The sequence below is a fragment of the Harpia harpyja genome, chromosome Z (genome assembly GCF_026419915.1).
Source record: "Harpia harpyja isolate bHarHar1 chromosome Z, bHarHar1 primary haplotype, whole genome shotgun sequence".
In the NCBI taxonomy this organism is placed as follows: domain Eukaryota; kingdom Metazoa; phylum Chordata; class Aves; order Accipitriformes; family Accipitridae; genus Harpia; species Harpia harpyja.
This window is the reverse complement of record NC_068969.1, coordinates 2,308,202-2,314,202: the sequence shown is the minus strand read 5'-3', so window position 1 is coordinate 2,314,202 and position 6,001 is coordinate 2,308,202.

The window sequence follows — 6,001 nt, the reverse complement described above, 5'->3', positions numbered from 1 at the left end:
AAACGCCTGGTCCTTTGATCCCTCCGGGGGGCTCAGGAACCGCCCGCCGGGACGGGGCCGCTGTGGGACGAAGCCACTCGCGGCTTTTCCCTTGGCAACTCCGGGTCCCCGGCAGCCCCCGATCCACGCGAGTCCCTGCCCGGGGAGGGCGCAGGGGCGCGGCAGCCCCACGAGCAGGATAGATCCTGCGAGGGTCCCTCTCCCTCCTCCACCAACTTTGGGCCTAGTGATCGCGTAACAGTAGCTACAGAAAGCGAGTCAGGTACCCGGACAGCCTGACAAAATATTTTTTTGGAGCACGCGGGATGTCCTTGAATCGTCTTCCTGAACCAACTCAAAAGCACCGGTGTAGGCGAGGAGAGGGAACAGAACCACCCGCCAGAGAGAAGGGGGGATCGCTCCATCCCCAGGTGAGGTCTGGCTGATGTGCCAAATGGCACACCGAGTCGATGGTAATCAGCACAACACCTAACTCCTCCTAATTAACCTGTCTGTCTCTGGAATTGGGAGGAGGATTATGTCAGAAGCTGACAGCCCTTCAACATGCGTAGCCATTCCCACAGATAACTAGGTGCCAAAGACAAAACACCACTACTGTGACCCGAGGTAAACACTGCGCTGCACTGACGATGTTCAGATTTGTATTTCGCCTTTGCTTTCCTCTGCCACGCCTTTGGCAGCAGTTTTTGTTCTGTTAAAAAAACAAGTGGCAAAACCATGCCAGACTACCGAGTTGGTTACCTAAATATGGACCTCTGGTCGTGAAATACACACTGCTCCATTTCTGTACAAGAGGTCCCTAGTCAAGTTTGTTCCATCACCACCCCATACCTCCTGTTCTCATCTGCAGGTGGGTAAGAGTGCTCACTGACACGTAACTACTTTATGAATACAAACTCCATTTACACAAGGGTAGAATTAATTTGTTTGAAATATTTCTTTCAAGTCCTTTAAAGGCTGTCTTTACTCCCTCATCTTAAGAATCACCACATCCTGCTGCCTGCCCTTCATTCTTTAGCTGCCCTCATTTTGTTTTGGTCTGTGAAAAGACTTGCGGAATGCTAGGGATTTAACAAGCAGTACTAAAGGTAAACACAGGCCTAACGAACTGATTTACTTTGCTTACTTATTTGCTTACTTTATGACTTGTAAAATGCAAACCCTTTAATCTTGTAGTCCAAATAAATTGCCATTTTGGTTGCCTCTCAAGCACCATAGTGCAACTTGGGAATAGGAAAGGACTCTGAGGGTGAGGGGAAGAGAAAAGGTAAGAAAATGCATCTGATCTCCAGCTCAAGAAGCTTTACTCGCTCTTTGGGGTTTTTTTGTGTCTGTATGTATACATGTATTCACATTGTGGGAATCCTCAAACCCTAAGCATTCGCAAGCAGACGGGTATCTGTCAGAGCCCTGTGCACACTGACCAGGCTGACTGAAGCCAAAGGTATTACACACAGGTATATAATGCTGTACATCTGGGAGGAGGTGAGAAAGATTTCATTCATTTGGTTGGTGAGTCAGCCAAACAGTGTCGAGTCCAAACACATGGGGAACTCTGAGGAAACAAACCCATCTCGACCAGAAAGGTTTTCCTTTTCATGGACTCCTTGATCCCATGAGTTCTAACTATTAGTTGGGTATAAGGTGCTACTACTGAGTGCTCATGTTGTGACAGTGTCTTGAAGGGTGAGTTTTTGATGATCTGTACCAACTACTTGTCTTTGTATGAAAAATGGATACCTTATTTATGAGAGAAAAGCCAGCCCCCCTTGCTAGCCCTTTGATAAAGGCAATAATAGATAGGAAAGGCTACCTGCAGGACCCTGCTTCTCCATAAGATTACAATACTTTCACAGTTTTGTGGTTACAGGAATACAGGAGTACCGACTACCAAAACCGATCCTGAGCTTCTAACCTCCACATGTTCAGTTCTCGTTAAGTAAAGCTGTCCAACTTTTTAGTTTTGAAAGGTGGAAAAGCAAGAGGTGATGTCTAGTCCTATGAGAAAAAAAAACCAACAAACAAAAAAGGGGTGGGGAACACTGAGGTGGCTCTACCACTTTGCAATCTTTGGGGTGGAGTGATAACACATTACTGTCTCCATAGGGTGCTTATATCTATAACTGGTTGATGGTATTGGATAGGAAGAGTAAAAAGCCTGCTCTTCTGCTCAGCCTTATGACACATTGAGTTAATTGAGCAGAAGGCCTGCCCTTATGATGTCACCTGTCTGGCACTGCGGTGAAATGGTGGAGTGTTGAAGAGAGGGTGATGCTACACCGGTGCCACATCCCAGTTCTGGACAAAGGTGGTGGTAGCTAAGACATCCTCCATGGGGTCAGGAGAAAAGGTGTGGGTCCAGTGACATCCTCCCCAGACTAAACACCCTAAGGATGCAAGTGCTAAAGCTGAGGCCACCCTCTACGGAGACAAGTCAGACTGGTTCTGGTCAGTACAAAGGGGGGTGATCTGGCAACTTTAAAGAAAGGATAAACAAAGAGCACAGTAAAAGACTGCTTGAAGAAAATGATCCAAACAGTGAAAACAAGGCTAGGCAGTTGGGAAACAGCAGGAAAAAGATGCCTCATCTGGAAGTTCAAAAGAACTGAGACAGCAGCTGGCACACTCCGCCCTGTACATTCATTCACTAAGCATGAGAATGGTATTGTGAGCATATCCTAAAGAAATACCTGATTTTTTTTCCAATTGCAGAACAAATCACAGTGGATGATAGCATATCCACAGCATGAAACTACAAGCAGACTATCACTCGCACATAGAGAATCCTCTTTGTTTCTGCGCTGATACAAATAATATTTATTTTGTCCCATACATGCAACTCTTCTTAATGTTGTACATAACTACAGTTGAAAGCACACTCCTGGCAGCTGCAGTTCTCTGCAACTCTCCATAACAGTTAATTCCACTATTCTGACCTATGAACACCTTCAAACTGCATTGCATAGAACTGCACAACATGCTGCTAAAAAAAAAAAAAAAAAAATATTTTTTGCCTTCTGCTTCAGCAACATGCCCAACCTTTTTCTTTCCCCACTTCTGCTTACAACTGACCTCTACTGTCTCTGCCACTCAGCTATTCATCCACATGTTCATATAATTTCAACTTCCTTTGAAATTGTTAGACCACTCTTCACTACCTTCCTGGACCAGCTAATCCCTCAAGTGTTAGAGAGCTCTTTGTAACTCACATTTTGTGATCAACCGTGACTGCCACAGTGATGTCCATTTCAGTCTATTCCACATGGAATTGCTTTCTTGAGAAGGAATTAATACAGAAGAGATAGAGATCAATAAACAAGTTATCATTAAATTACCCTACAGTTCTCCTTTCCTTTTTACTCTACCGTATTTTTTGTAGCTGCTTAAAAACTGGTATTCAATAATACAAACATCTGGTAATATTTAACTCCTTGAGACATGGATATTTTACTTACTGAAAAAGTGCCACTGTAGGTCTAAATTACTTTATAAAAATATTCACCAGTCTTTGCAGCACTTCCAGGAAAATACATACAATTCCTTTAGTAGCCTCTGTTCCCTTTATGCAATTGTTTTCTCCTTTTCAATCAGACAGATGGTAGGAAATTTTTGCACTTGAAATTCATAATTGTCTTCCCCGTGGGCATGTGATGATGTGCTCATTGCATCATCTCTCCTGTCTCTGAATATTTTAAAAAAAGTTGCCTTACAAATTAAATCTTGGGAAAGGTGAGAGCAGGAACTGGTATTTCCACTTTTGCTCCTGGTTACTTGCTGTGGAAGTAACGTAATGTGTTTGAAACACAGATGTTAATGCGGTCACTGTATAAATACATTTGTCCAAGGTAGCGTGCATCCAGAATTATTGTACTGTGGCTATCGTAAGAAGTACCTGAAAAAGAAATAGATACATATTGTTAGTGAAAGGGATTCCTCACAACTTAAGGTGGCACATACAGGCAAACTGTCAATCAGCTCTGTCACGTGAGATTAAAAGGAAGCCCTAAATTATCTTATGTTTTCTAAAGTATTTTATTTCAAATTATAAACTTATAAATTTTTTAAATTTTTCTTTACAGCCAAATAAGCTTTAATTTTTCAAGAGAGAGAAAATAGGCCAACATTGTATTGAAATCAAGTATAATTCTTGCTCTGTGAAGGACATAACCTAAACTCTCAATCTAGGAAACAAGCTGTTACTGTGGGATTCTGTATGAGGACATTTGTGGATAAAGAGCAGCAAGCCAACCTGGACAGTATAGGTTTCATATCACAAAAAAATGACAGTGATAAGTGAGAGAATAAGAGTGGCTATAAAAAGACCCTGCAGTAACTGCATAAAGCACATCTTGGCACTATTAATGAATACAAGAAGGTACATGGGTCAAGAGCCTCTTTGCCAAAATAGATTTTATTATACTGTAATATTGGAGAGCAAGGAAGGAGCTCCACTGTCTCCGGAACATTTTATTAATATTTTTTCAGTCCAATAATTTGCTTCATCCCAGATGAGGCATCTGTTTTTCCCCTCCTATATGGAGGGAAAGAGAAACAGATGACCTAAAACGCAAGCGCTTTTTCACCAGCTTTTTTTCAAGTTATTTCAAATCCACACAGTCAGAGGAATTGTTCAGGCTGCCTCCCCTGTGACTCACTGCTAATATACAGACACCTTTTTTGCCTGAAGCTATGCTGGCAGTTTGCAAGTATGTTACCAGGGTCATGAAATATTCCAACAGTCCAGAAATCTGAATGCTGTAGTAGCAGAAAAAATTAGAAAGAATAGAAACAAAGTTTCCTCCATCTTTAGGTATAAAATATACATGCAAACCATTTTGAAAATTTACAAATTGCTACAGCAGAAGAGTTAGCACATAATCAAAGACATTTTTTAAAACTGCTGAAACGCTGTGAAAATTCAGGATTATAAACACCTAGGATGCTTGAAGTCCTGCCTAAAATACTCAGTACCCATTTCTCATTGGGCTAGAAAATGCTACTTCTTGTCACTGCACTTCAAAACTCAAGTTTTGAAGCACAACAGAAGTATCTTAAACTAGGGCCATTGTGGTTTTGTTTTGTTTTGCTGTTTATTTGGTTGGTTTTTATTTTATTTTAGTTTATTTTAAATTACTGCAAAGGCATTTTTGGAGCCTGAGTTAAGGGCTGAGGCAGAAGCAGAGACACGTGATTACCAGAAAGATGGAAAAGACAACATATAGGATGAATCATTAAATAAAAATGTTCTTGTCTGTTGCTGCAGATGGATATAAAGGAATATTAGCCACTCAAATGAAAATAATAATCAGTCAAGAGCATATGGTGAGCTTATGGAGGACAAAAATGCTCATGGGGGTTGCACCCCACCGCACAAGCGCAGTCCTGCCAAAGTCACGCATCCAGCATGAGACATGCTCCTTTGCTTCCTTCCTCCCTCACCCCCAGCACAGCTTTTGCTTATCTACGCTCACAAAAGTGCTCTCTCTCCCCTCTGCTCCCCGGCCTGACCCACAGCTCAGCTGCGCCTGGTGTGTGGGGACCTGAGAGGGAGAGGGACCGGGACCACCGGTTTGTCCAGCTTCAGGAAATGAGGTGTTCCTGTCCAAGGATCACGCACAAAGGAAAGGCTGCACATACCAGTACAGCTGGATCCAAATGTGATGAAACTCCATGTCCAAAAGTCAGATTATTCCCTCATTAAAAAAAAAAAATCATAATGGTAATGATTAAATTAAGTAATTTCCAGCTGTGGTTTATTGTGATACCATTGCTGAACAACAGCCTCCTAACCCAGAACACCTGCATAGTCCTTGCTTTTTCCATTTCCCTAGACAAAAAAAGCCCATTTCTTTGTCAAATACTTGCATTCGTTTGTAGCAGAAATGAGAAGCTGTAGAGAGAAAGCATTTTTCACTATGCATGCATAACTTTTCATTTGTGTTAGAATCAATTTACCCTATTCATCTTATTAAAGACAGATTATTTTTTCTTTGCTCATTAT